The sequence below is a fragment of the Lepisma saccharinum genome, chromosome 16, assembly GCF_977018435.1.
Source record: "Lepisma saccharinum chromosome 16, izLepSacc3.1, whole genome shotgun sequence".
In the NCBI taxonomy this organism is placed as follows: domain Eukaryota; kingdom Metazoa; phylum Arthropoda; class Insecta; order Zygentoma; family Lepismatidae; genus Lepisma; species Lepisma saccharinum.
Window position 1 is genome coordinate 60,639,798 of NC_139244.1, and position 14,750 is coordinate 60,654,547.

The following is a 14,750-nucleotide window of genomic DNA, read 5'->3' on the forward strand; positions in this document are numbered from 1 at the left end:
CCCTTCATCAATTTCATCACATCATCCTCATTTTCGCGATAACCAAATGTGGCAGAAAAGTGTTTTTTCATAACATAAACATAAGCCAAACCAACAACAATATGAATGTGCGTTCTCTTGCCCAAATAAATACATCCGTTGGAGGCCAAGAGATTAGTATTTAAAAAAAAACAACACTACTAACACAAGAGCCAGAGAGAGCCTGAGCAAATATTTTTAATTTAATCATTATATATTCCATATTTGAAAAAAAAAATAAAAAAAATAAAGAAAGCATAACATTATTGTCTACACATAACACGTTCCCATTTCATAAATAATAAAACTACATCCCGTATTATACATACATATTGTACAACGTGTAAAATTTTGTGTAAATACAGAGAATATAAGTACCGCAGAAAATTTTCGCTTGAGTTCTTTAGAGGATTTATAAAGGAATCAAATGGAAACCAATCCCCTATCTGTCCTATAGGAGATAGACTGAGGGACCTGAAAGCAAGGGCTTTCAACCATTGCAGCGGGGGCGAGGGGGCAAGGGAGGGAGAGGCAGAAATCTTCCCTTTTCCTTCGGAAACCCGTTTCTACCTGGAACTGCTAAGGCGGAAGAAGAGCGAGCTAGGCCAGTTTGTCCGCGGATCACACCGAGGGACAAAGAAAAAGAAAGTGTTGCATATGAACTGTGGCTTTAACAAGACAATACATATTGTGATTTGAAAATAATTAGAGATGTGAGATTGATTGATCTATCTCTGCTAGACTAGCTACTCCTCAGTGCACGTCACTGTGGGCACTGCTATTTAAAAAAGGGGTGTAGTATGCAAGAGAGTATGAATTTCTCTCCATGTTGCAAGTGAAAACTGTTTTTCAAGTTGATTAGTAAGCTAGACACGATGTTTGAAAAATATGATTAATAGGTATTTACAGAATACCATCTATTCCTTACGGCAAATTGACTTCAACTTCAAGTTACGGAGGGCCTCCCCCATGGCGCAGTGTTGCGTCTTTGCCTTGTAATCAAGGGGTCCCGGGTTCGATACCCGGTGGAGGCACAAGTGGTTCGGATCCCACTTTAAACTGTAGGCCCAGTCCCGATTAGCCTTACTGTGCATAAAGTGGGCTTAAAACAGCAACTCAAACTCAATTCAAGTTACGGCTAATCAAATGGGAGTTTCTACTTTTCCTACTACTATGACATAGTTCAACGTGTCCTTTTCCATCCATGTACCTTTCTACGTCATTGGGTGTTTGATATTCCCGAAAGAACGAATAAAATATTGGTCCCATAAACCTAATGCATTTCTCCTTGCCTCCTGCGGCCATTCTGGCAGTGTTGCCAAACCTGATGTGCATACGAGCTAAAAGAGCTAAATTTCATCATTAATATAGCTAAAGATGACTTTCAAGGAGCTAGATTAACGAAGGCTGCACAAAGTGCCTCCTAGGGTAATTTTAGGTGTCAGAGGGGTGGAGGCGCTGCTATTACCGTTAGCTTTACAGTGGTGGCAATTTATTCTTAGTTTTCACCGCCTAGATTTGGTGGCATCACCCATCTCAATAATCCAATGATGTTCATATGAAATCGAAAATAAAGGATTCCCGGATAATAATATTGTCATCTTTACCTTAGCCACAGCGCTATATATAAAAATACCTGGGGAGGAAAGAGGGGGTGGGTGACGCAGCCTATATAAGAATATCACGTACAAAATGTACACTTATGGCAATATTGGTCTTTATGGGCCGGAGCCAGTGGCGGCATCATGGTAGGGCAGAGGGCGGGTGCCACAGTTCACAGTCAAAACGAGTGCACGAAAGAGCCAGATCTGGCTCCAAAAGAGCGAACTTGGCAACAGTGATCCGCAGCTTCCCCAGCGAGAAAGACTTAGGGGAAATTGCCCCTCCTCGCCAATTCTTTTTAGGGAACAACACTATTTTGCCTCCACCGGGGATCGAACCCAGGACCTTTTAATTTCAAGGCATCAGATAACCAGGGCAGGGACGTCCAATTTTAATATTTCCAATTCTTAACATTTAAGAATTAGTTACTTTGTGTACTCTTTGATTTCTTAACGTCCTATTTCTCCCTCTTGAATATTTGCAACGATAAGGATAGATACAACAATGAAAACAATGAGAGAACATCCATAACACTCATACCATTGTCGGTACTCGAATGAGGAACTAACAAACAGAAAAGAACATTGAAGGCTTTTTAAATGTTGAACGTAGTCCTACTTTAAGAATATATATATATATATATATATATATATATATATATATATATATATATATATATATATATATATATTTTACACATCTGCTACATTTATTCATAAATATACCAATACGATTTATGGAGCCTAAATAATGTACAAGTTTAGCTGATTTGATTGATTGATTTAGTTTATTTTACTTCGCGTTTTGTGCCTCTTGGCTAATTTGCGAAGATGGGGATGAGTGATGAAATGATGAAATTGATGAATGGACATTCACAAACAACCAAGCCCGACCGGGATTCGAACCCGGGACCCTTGGCGTCGCAGCGAGATGTGCTAACCACTCGGCCACAGGGTCGGGCACGTTTAGCTGCATCACAGCCGCTGAATACGTTGTCACCTAGTACCTGGCAGGTAACAGATTTCGTAGCAAGTTTGGCTGGCCAGTGGCGTACGCAAGGGGGGGTTACGGGGTTTAACCCCCCCCCTTGAGCTTGTGAAATATTATGAAAAATTCTGTGGAAAAAAATTAAATGGCCAATTTTTCACAGTCAAAGATCTGGGACAATAATATTACTATTACTACTTCTACTACTACTAGTACTAATAATAATAATTTGAATTATTATTTCCATGCAGCATGGAGAAAACACATCATTCCAAACACACGCGTCTTTCAGAGTGATGCCTTGAAAATAAACACGAGTTTATTTAGGTTAGGGTAATTATGATTAAAAGAGAAAAAAGTTGTTTTGTATCTCAGTTGCAACAATGTTCAATACACTGGCATACGCAGGATTTTTTTTTTCGGGAGGGGCTGGAATAGTAAATGTGGATAGCACATGGCTTCGTTTTGGAGGGCAGGATGCATAATAAAATATTTAGTATTTTTGGAGCTTTTCAGTCTATTAAAATTGTATTCAAAGACAAAAATGGTAATCGGGATTCACTTTAAAAGAGGTTTCGCATTTACACATTTTGATTTTTTAAAGTTCTTAACATATTTTTATTTGAAAATTCTGATTTTCTCAAACTTTCGGTAGGGGCTGGAACACCATCGGCCACCCCAATACGTACGGCAGTGTTCAACGAACATGTATTTTTTTTGTGTGTGAACAATGAGAATTAACTAAATAATGTTCTTGGTACGTTGTAAAAGGCTAATGTATAGACAAAGGCTAGGCGGACAAAAATACAGTCACAAATTCGCCTTCCCATTGTATTGTTTACCGCAGCACTTTTGAATGTCTCTTTAAAATGTGTCACCTTGTTGACTAGACAATTATTCAAACGACAATAAGCTTAACTATTGTAAAATGTTTTGTTGGTAAGAACAGGGAGACAATCCAGATGTGAATTATCGGGGATATTTATGCGGGGAAGAAGCCGGAAAATTCCAACCAATTTCGGGAATCTTAACCGGATCTCCCGCGTGATTGTCACTTGTCAGACGCCCTACCGACCAGATCACCGCAGCTCCTTGGATGAGTTCCATACTTTGATTATTTCAATTTATTTTAATATATTTTCTTGTATTTATGGATCTTCTTCACCCTTGAAATGTCTCACCTCGTTGACCAGACAATTATTTCCTAACAAAGAAACAAAAAAAAAAAAATGATCCCAGGATTTGATAAAAATCGATTGACTAGAAAGTAATTTCGTTGTAATGATTTCATAAATACTATATTTATGTAGATCTCTACTACTTAATAGTAGTAGTAGTGGTATTAATAGTATTATTAGTATTAATTTAGCTAATTAATTAATTATAAGTATTATTAATTAATTGTGATTATTATTTAATTAAAGTATAATAAAACAATGGTAATGTGAATTTGGAAAAAAAGTTTTAGAAATAACACCCCCCTTGATGAAATCCTGCGTACGCTACTGTGGCTGGCACTCATGATTGGCTCATTACGTAGTGTCAAATGGTAGCCACTGAATTCAGGCATATCTGCATATACCCCCCTCCCCTTGATTTTATAACACATCGTATTAAAAGTAACTTTGCGATCTAACTGAACTAGAAAATGTACAGTACTTGAACATTGTAATTGCCTCAATGGAATTTTAATAATGGAAAATCTAAACTTAAACTTTTAAGTTTTCGGTCAAAATGCGTCTACTGTACTACAGAAATCTTGGGGGGGCTACAGGGTGGTTGAATCCAGTTTTGGGGGATTTCAGCCCCCCCGTAGCGCCGTCCCTGCGTACAAGGCGCTCTACAAAAAGCAAGATGCTTTCCTTCGAGGTCCAACAAGATGTCCTTCATCGTAAGATGGTTCCTTCATTTGTCTTAATCCTTTGCTTTTGATTGGTGAAGGAGGATATTTTGTTGGACCTCCATCGGTATTGTCTTGCACTTGCACTAAAATTCAATTTACCCGTATTCATATTGTATTTACGCAAACGTAAACTTTTGGTGAGAAAGCTTTGTAACTTCCTAAAAAGCGTTCGTATTGTTATTCTAATTGTTTGTTAATTCAGGTATACGCATTGTTGGAGCCTACCTGGAGTAAGTATTACTTAAATTTATATATTATTAAATGTTTAGTATCCGCGAAACGTCTGAAATTAGTTTATTTTCTTCTTTTTCACATTGGTATGTAGGTATTCTCCATTGCTAAGGATTTTTGAACGTGCCATTTAGTTTTTTTCACAACAATAACTTCAATTTTCAAAATATGAAGTAATTCTTGTTCGTTCGTGTTCGTTTGCGTTACATAGAATATGGCGGAGAAATCTTGGTAAATATGCGATAACGCCCGGACACCTTTAACTCATTTATTTCCTTAATTTTACCACTGGTACTTACCTTTTCTGGATTGTGGAACATTCTTTAAGGTGAAGTTATGCCTTTTTCCATAAAAAAGTGTTGTGTTTTGTCGTGGGTATGCAGTGTTTCAACCTTCTTAACCGAAAAATACCTACTTTCGTGTTCATTATGTCATCACAAACCACTGACTGATAGCCCTAAAAAACCATTCACGTTAGCCCCAAAAACCATTCACGTTAGCCCCAAAAACCATTCACGATCGCCCCAAAAACCATTCACGTTAGCCCCACGAACTATTTCCGGCAAGGTTAGGTTAGGTTGGGTTAGGTTAGGTAAGCATAGTTAAAAAAATAAAAAAAATTCTGGTAAAAAGAAAGGCACGTTTGGAAACACTTTTTCATCTTGCGAGACCTCGTGACTTTCGACACTCGTGCCATCTGCAGGTTCATAATGGAAACAACGGCATAATGTTGTCGCTTCGCACAAAAGGCTACTTTATTACATCAAAAGTGCTTATTTTCTGTTGTGCAGCATTCCATAGTGACAAAATACCTCCACGAAGTTTGATAAATGTAACAGAAACTCATTTCCGTAAGTAGTTTCTCCTGTAAATTTGAAAAAAAGTGTCTCCGATATAACAGACATTTACCCCATTCACGATAGCCCCAAAAACCATTTCTGGCAAGGTTAGGTTAGGTTAGGTAAGCATAGATAAAAAAAAAGAATACAAAATTCTCGTAAAAAAATGCACGTTTGGAAACACTGACGAGACCGTGTGACTTTCGACGCTCTCGCCATCTGCACGCACACAATGGAGACAACGGCATAATATGGCAGGCAATGCAAGTTTCTTACGTAAAAAGTGATTAATTCTTGTTCGGCAGCATTCAAATACGAAGTTTTTAGTTTCCCGTGAAAGAAAATACCTCGAAGAACGTCCAGAATGCTAAAGAAACTCATTTCAGTAAGTACTTTCTCCTGTAAATTTGAAGAAATCTGTCCGGGAGATATCGCATATTTACCGAAATCTTGACTGGCGTTGTCGATGATCAGTGGTTATGCAGTGTTACAACCTTCTTCACCGAAAAATACCTACTTTCGTGTTACTGATTTTGTATTTTTTTGCAGGTTCGAAAATAACCCCACGAACCATGCACAGCATGGTTCGGTTAGATAAGGCATAGTTAAATTGTTTTTTAACATCCTCGAAAACCCCACAAATAGCCCCACGAACCATGCACGGCAAGGTTAGGTTCGGTTAGGTTAGGCAAACATAGTTAAAATTGTCATCTTCAAAATTGTCAAGTTCTTGCAAGAAAAACTGCGTCGTTGGAATAGAGTTTGGTAACAGTATGGTATAGTGAAAACACGTTTCACTCGTTTATTTCCTAATTAATTACATTTGTACTTACCTGTTATGCATAGCGGAACATTTTTGAACGTGGGCTTTTGCTTTTTTCACAGAAAAAATCGTAATATTTCACATTACAAGTATTTATTGTTTGTTGCTAATTTGCTTTCGTTACACACAATATGGCGGGCAAATCTTGACACTACGTTTATCGTCAGCTGATATACAGTGTTTCCAAACTTAATAACCGAAAAATGCCACACAGACTATTCACAGAAGGTTTTTAAGCGAAAATTGATCCACAAACCATTCATGGAAGGTTAGGTTAGGTTCAGTTAGGTTAGGCAAACAGAAAATTAAATAGGAAAGAAAAAAAACAGCTCACACGTCATCTTGTAAAACTACCATGTGGTTCCTACAGTAACACTTATTAACCGAAAAATGCCACACAAACTATTCACAGAAGGTTTTTAAGCTAAAATTGATCCGCAAACCTTTCACGGAAGGTTAGGTTAGGCAAAAAAGAAAAAACCACGCTCACACGTCATCTTGTAAAACTACCGCGTGGTTGCTACACTAACAGGGGGTTACATGCTATCGTGCATCGGAGATACATTAATGTCAAAAAATACATGATTTACCGGCCAAATAAGTTTAACTAAGAGAGAAAACACTTCCACGAGCTTCCAAAAGTCTACAGAAACTCAGTTCCGTAAGTAGTTTCTCCTGTAAATTTGAAGAAATGTGTTTTCACTATACCGTACTGTTACCTAGAGTTGGAAGTGGTCGGATAAACAAACTTGAGTTTTTTTCCGCCACTTTTTTGGTTGGGCTTTTTTCACAAAATTGTCTGAAATCAATGAAAATACAGGAGTTGGCAGTATTTTTCCTGTTCCATGGTTTTTGTTTATCTTCTTACTGTAAAATACACTCATTTCTAAATATAAAATACAATTTACAATATGAAATTAATAGCTAGACATATAGTGTTTTCAACAAAGATGGCTTTTTTGAATGGGTGGTTCTTTCCGAGTGTTAACTTCATATTTCGGTAGGCTTATTAAATATATCTATGTTCTATAAACATATTCACATAACTAAAGTAGTTTTGTGTGTGTTTTTAATACAACCTAATAGTATGATGTTTTGAATTTATTTGTTATACGAACACGTACATGAAGCAAAAAAAGAAAATACTGCTCTATCTTTTGAAAATCTAGTATCAAATCTCGTTACATTAAATTTTGTGTTCAGTAAAATATATTTGTATTCTGCCTTTCCAGTACATCATGTATAATTTGGTTCAATGGCCACTAAACCTGGTCACAGAGCAACTAGTAATGTATTTTGGCTGCTTGTTGTGAGACTACAGCCCAGTAAATTTATTTCTTACACGTCGATGCCCTGATCCCAGCAATTTCACTCCTAAATACATTTATGATCTTTAAAGTTTATATGGAAATTAATAAGCACCCTCAATTAATATTAATATATCAACTATGCCATAACCTTAGTTCAATTATATATAGATTTGCTGTCAAATACAAAATAAGATTTAAATTAATCTTGAACTCCTGGGTGCAATGGACCTTTTGAAGCTCGGCAGTTGAGACACTCACTAAAACTGAAGCAGAAGCAAATAAGATTAGCCGCAAATGGCAAAAAATCTATTTAAGAAATGTGGACTGGCCCTACAGTTTGAAATGACATGCGATGCACTCTGCCTCCAGTGAGGATTGAACCTCAGACCCCTTCTTATTTACAAGGCAACAGCATTACTTTATTCCACTCCAGAGGCCCATTCATTTATCAAACAACCGATCTTTTTCCGACAGCAGTACTTGCAATTTGTTCTCTGTGATTTACAGGCTAAATTAAATCTTAATCTCTGATAAAGTAGCAAACAATCTTGCTAAGTATAGAGAACATTCAGACTGAAGCAACACATGACAGTGGGGGTGTCGCATTCAAGTGACAAGTGACATGGGCCCCTTCAGTCTGTAAGCAAGCATCCACGACGCATGCACAAACAAGACTGAGGCAACATGATGCACGCCATTGAAGGAGCTTTCAGACTGAAGTCACAGATGACAAGCGGCACAGTCTCCCTCAGTATAAAGCAAAACATTCACTGTGCATGCAAGAATAACGGACCGAAGCGGCACGATGCACGCCATTGAGAAAACAGTAGAGTCGTGCAAGTGACATGTTTAGCTCGTTGTCACACTTCAGTTCAAAAGGTTGAATAGATAACTGAGGGTCTGCTTCCAAGTGACACATGTCACTTGTCACTTCGGTTTGAAAGTTCACTGAGAAAACTGTACAGGCCAATTGACAAGTGACACTTGCTGCTTATGTTGCTTCGGTTCGAAATGTTGCATTTACTTGTAAGGGTTGGTTTACAAGAGCCACATGTCGCTTTCTTCTCAAAGCTCCATTAAACAGGATACATACACCTATTCACGTAATACGTATACATCGGCATATGTGTTGTGAACAGTAAATATTTTTAATTGTCCTGAAGCATCAGATATTTGATATTAACATTTGCTTAATATTTTATGACCAACATTTAAATTCAGACACAAACATGTAAAAGTTTGTTTTAAGTCCATTTCATGGTCAGATGTGCTCATCTGGACTACACGTTTAGTTTTAACCCTAGCTTACCCGTGCCGTACAAGAAATTTCCATACCGGGGAGCGGCTCACAGGCCCACACTTTTTTCTTATCACTAAAATTCAAGAAAATATTTTTTTATTGAATCACTGTTTCCTTGGCTGCTTATATATGTGCAGTTATTTATTAATTTGATATTTACAAAAATACTACCATTAATAAAAAATAATAACCAATTATTGTATGAGTCTCTCATATATTTTATCATTCACAAAAACTTTAAAAAATCCATAATATTTTTTTATGAAGGCTTTTTTGTTTGTAGAAGTGCAGTTGTTTATTAATTATAATATTTACAATAATTACCATCATTACCAACCATTTGTACACTGTCACTGGCATGAGTGTCTCGAATGACACACATTCAATGATCGTGCCTAATAAGCCTACCAAGTTCATTTTGCCTCCTCATTGCATTACATTTATGTTTTAATGAACAAAAGTAATACAGAAATATTTGGATCATCCTAGGGAACAATGTTATTTATTTTCAAACAGTGGAAAATGTAAAAAATGGAGGTGGTGTGCCTGCAACCCCCCTCCCTTCCCGGCCTCGTCTGTAAGCTAGAGTTAAAATTGTATCTCAATCTGAACCACTACGCAATATCTGTCGACTGGGATTGGCCAGCATCTGTCCCTTGGCTGCTACATCATGTAATTTTCTTTAGCTAGTTCTAAGATATGTCACTACAAACCTGTAAACTCATAACAATATCTTCAAGTGAAATAGGTTAGCTGTAATTGGTAAAAAGCCATAAAAGGAAAAAAAAATCTGTTTTTTCCCCAAAAAAGCCGGCTTCTTATCGGAAAAAACCCGTGCATTAAAAAAAAGCTGGCTTTCTTGCAACTCTACATTGGAAACACTGACCGGGGGTTACATCATCGAACGCATGCAACATTTGATTCACGTAGTAGAAGGACATCAAGGGAACAGCTTTCGTTCATCGGAGAGACATTAATCTTCAATAATACATGATTTAGAGGCAAAGGAAATTCAGCAAGGGGAAAAAAACACTTCCAAAATCTTCGTAAAGTATACAGAAACTCATTTCAGTAAGTACTTTCTCCTGTAAAATTGAAGAAATACATTTCGCGGATACTAAATTTTACCAAATTATTTTCATTGTAATTTTTAAAATACATAAATGAGCCTTTTTACCCTTATCTGGGCAACCAGTGTCTATCAGACACTGTTGCTTATATTTTTGTCACATACTCCAAACGATAGTTCCTGTGAACATGATAATTTTTAACTTTGTTTGTTTCTCTCTTTTTCTCATTTCACAATATTTGACTTTGATGAAGGAGGTCAGGCATAAAAAAATATTTTCCATTTCACTTACGCAAACAGGCAATCAGTGTCTTGGACACAGCGTACAATCGATATGTAAAGAAGTCTTCCTGACTTTTATTTGTTGTTTTCTTTTTTGTTTATCAAATATGCTTTATTGTTGTGTGGATTTGGATTCCATTGTTGTTTTCTTGCAATGTACTAACAATGAAATAGAAACAAGTAGGTGCATGTTTCTTTTCATGGAAAACTCTTGTGTGTGTAGGGGTGATTGTTGTTATCGTGGTTTTCTTCTTCAATTTGTCTGTCTGATGCAACAGTTTCACAGCTGTTGGAAGATGAAGCGATGACGACCTAGATGTAGATGCAGATATTGAATTAGACCTAAGTGATGAGAGTGATCATGAAAGTGATGCTTCGGAGATTAGTGATGAAACAATTGAAGATTTATCAGACTCTGAGGAAACAAACACTAGTATGGAAGCAATGAAACAAATTTCTTAGCTATAGAGGGTACAGTCTGGAACACTGAACCTGATACACCTGGATGAGCTAGAAGCCACAATGTGTCACATGCCAGTTCCGACGACACAATGAGAAATGCAAGGAAGAAATATTTCACGAGAGTGGCGATAGATGGCAACATGCCATATAAAGAGGAGCAGAGTTAATTGTAGAAACCAGGAGCAGAGAGGAGTGATTATATATATTATAGTAAATGCAAAATACATAAAGGAAGAGTATAAGAATTATAGAAGGACTGAATAAAATGTTGTAAATAGCCAATTAATTAAGGTAATTAAGAATATGCTCTATATATAACAATTGGGTCATTCCATGCCAAATCAACAAAAAAAAATCATTTCTCACCCGACCATCTCAAATTTTTCTGAAACTCTACTATTTGGTAGTCTTCATGAAGATATGAAATCCTGAGAAATTGTAGCTTCCTGTGTGGCGTAGTTATGGAGTTTTTGGGGCTTTAAAATACAAAAAATTGTCGATTTTTAGTCTGCCCCTGAGATTTCATGGATAATTGCTCTTACCCTAATTGACGTAGAGAGCTGGTTGTAGTCTTGTTTGAAAGGACATGAAATAAGCTTTCCAATGGCAATTCACATCACTTTATTTAGAATAAATCTTTTCAAGGTCATCCACTTTGACTTTGGTCCTTGAACCTTTGAAGATGCATATCTGCGATTTCCTTAGAACTGAAATATATTGTTAACACAAGGTTACACTATAACATAACCGAATTTGAAGTTGGGACGATTATGGCATAATTAAAGAAAAACAATTTAATTAGTATCTGTGTATTTTTTCAGCCGGTTATTTCTAGTGGTAGTTTGCAACACTGCACTATTGCATTGCAGACTTGAAAGACTTCTGCAACCAGAAAGTGAAGAATGTGTGCAGGAGTCTTGTTTGAAACAAGTGAGGTAGAATGTTGAATAGATAGTGTGTTTGGTGTGACAGTTTTAATTTGAGAGGACTTTTTTTAAAAAAAAATAAGATACCTTGATCACCAGCATCATGGCATTATCCAGATTAGAAAGCCTTGAAGATTTTGAGATCCGTGGAAACCTTGACAGTCCATATTTTGAAATTAATAAGTATCACCTGGAAATTAACACGAAAGCAGGAACAGACCGTGGATATCCACAGACAGATCAACACTTGAAACATCAATGAAGTCTGCAGAATTCATAGAAATTCTAGTCGAAAAGATGCGCACCTGATCGGAAATTCTTTCTTGCCAACAAGCTTAATTTCTAAAGCATTTAAAAGAAACAGTTCTTGATAGGCACTACATTGTACTTTGTGATTCTGTAGAAAATTACTCCTGTGTGTTGCAAGATGCCTCACAAGGTTTTCACTGGAATAATGGTCAAGCAACAACAATACACCCATTCAATATTTATTATTATTTATTTTTATTATGGAAATCCCAATTCTTTGACAGTCATAACTGAAAATTTGGTTACCATATCAGATAGCATGATACAGCATTAATTCACTTACTCCAGAAAGTACTTATTACATTTTTGAAGGATAAATTTGGTTCTGACAACTGGGCCAAGATATTTTACTTCTCTGATGGAGCAGCAGCACACTACAAAAATCGCAAACATTTCATCAATGTTGCCTACCATGAGGATTATTTTTCTATGTTGTGTGACCAATTTCCATTCCAGGATTCCAAAAGGTTCATGCAGTACTTCCTTTTACAAAAGATGTCATACATATGAAACGTTATTCTGCATGTGGTGAATTTATAGCACATAGTTTCATTATATGTTCAAATGCCTTAGAATTTACAGATATTACTGGATATTTTACTTGTGAATATAATAACTGGTGGCTAGTGTGTGTTCAGAAAGTGTCTGACGACACCGGTGATTTACAAATTAACTTTCTTCAACCTCATGGACCATCAGGATCATTTTTATGTCCCCATTTTGTCCAACTGGACATTTATTGGGTCCCAATGTGCAACATTCTAACAAAAGTTGACCCTTCCACTGCTACAAGAAGAACGTACACTTTAACAACGGACGAAAGCCAGCTTGCCATGCAAGGACTGATTGAATGGATACTGAAGAGCAACCTGTGAACTATGGTGCATGTAAGTTATTTCTCAGGAAACAAACATTCTTCTCCATTTTTCACTACTGTAGATAATCATATTATTCTTAAATGTAAATAACAACAGTGTTGCAAACTACCACTAGAAATGACCGGCTGAAAAAATACACCGATACTAATTAAATCGTTTTTCTTTAATTATCCCATAATCATCCCAACTTCAAATTTGGTTATGTTATAGTGTAACCTTGTGTTAACAATATATTTCAGTTCTAAGGAAATCGCAGATATGCATCTTCAAACGTTCAAGGTCCAAACTCAAAGTGGATGACCTTGAAAAGATTTTATTCTAAATATAGTGATATGAATTACCATTGGAAAGCTTATTTCATGTCCTTTCAAACAAGACTACAACCAGCTCTGTATGTCAATTAGGGTAAGAGCAATTATCCATGATAGTCTCAGGTGCAGACTAAAAATCGACAATTTTTTGTATTTTAAAGCCCCCAAAACTCCATAACTATGCCACACAGGAAGCTACAATTTCTCAGGATTTCATATCTTCATGAAGACTACCAAATAGTATCGTTTCAGAAAATTCTGAGATGGTCAGGTTGTGGACTTTGTTGATTTGACATGGAATGACCCAATTAGGAAAGTTAATAAGTGAGCAAATGAATTCAGAAATGTATTTTCTTGGTCCCAGTGACCAAAATTTGATTTAATACCTCTGACGAGGAGAAAATCATCAGCTTTTGTGATTGCCCGTCCTTCGGTGGCGGTGTGTCCAAATTAGATGCCACGAAACACTTACGGTTTGCGCTCCTTATTAGACGCACTGAGTCATAGGTAGAGCTTGCTGTTAGCGATCCTGGGCTATTCCCCTTTTGGTCGTTACATAGGAGGTGGCACTACTGTCAGTTTAGACGCCCCTAATCTTTCTTTAAGTATAGCTTGTGTTGCCGTATAATGCAAAAAACGGGGAAAGCGACCACATCTATGATTACGCTTTAAAAGGAAAGAAAATAAATTAGAAGAAAGAAAAGAAGGAGAAGACTTTTCACTAATCAACGATAGAAAGGAAGAAGAAGCCTTTTCCCAAATCAAAGATAGGAAGGAGAAAGAAGCCTTTTCCCAAAATTAGGAGAAGAAAAGAAGAAGCCTTTCTTATTGGAAGAATAATCTATTTCTCTTTGAAGAAGATGAAGATGATTTCCTTTCAATGACACAAAAATATAATTATATATATATATATATATATATATATATATATATATATATATATATATATATATATAGGAAGAATATAACTGACGTAAATTTGGAATCAACATATATATATTGCAATGTATATACAAGCTTTGCTATATATTTTTCTCTGTATTGTGTGCAGTTCGCAGAATATAGATCCGCATTTAAATATATTCTCTTGGCTATAAAACACTTTTTTATTTTCAAATACTTTTAATTTATATTCCTCCTTCAATGTAAGGGACCAAGTGCCGCATTCATACAATACTTCAGGTAAATTACTGTTTTGTATATTTTAACTAACTTGGGTATATTAAATGAGAAGGTAACACTGTTAAGACTTGTTTCCATGTTAATAACACAATAAAATGCTGACCAAGGCAAAATATATTGTATAAAAAATATACACTAAAAACGTAACTTTTCCACCCTCTAACATGGTCTCTTCAGATGAAGAATCACAATATATTTGATGAAACCATCATCATATATATACTCCCAGTACAGGGTCATACACAAAACAACATGAAGGTGCCAGTTCTATCTGAGTACATTTACTGTCAGGATTTCCTGAGTGGAATCTCCTGACAG

The 14,750-nt window shown here is 36.3% G+C and overlaps 1 protein-coding gene across 4 annotated transcripts in view; it reads left to right on the plus strand.

Moving 5' to 3' along the window:
• The first annotated feature begins 4,504 nt into the window (after positions 1-4,504).
• LOC146000112 (uncharacterized) overlaps positions 4,505-14,750 on the plus strand; it is a 61,281-nt gene continuing 51,035 nt past the window's right edge. For 3 of the 4 annotated variants that reach the window (XM_083137456.1, XM_083137458.1, XM_083137459.1), the window contains exon 1: positions 4,505-4,740. The gene's annotated coding sequence lies outside the window, so the exon portion shown is untranslated. The remainder of the gene's footprint in view (positions 4,741-14,750) is intronic. The other variant, XM_083137457.1, reaches the window with a different exon arrangement.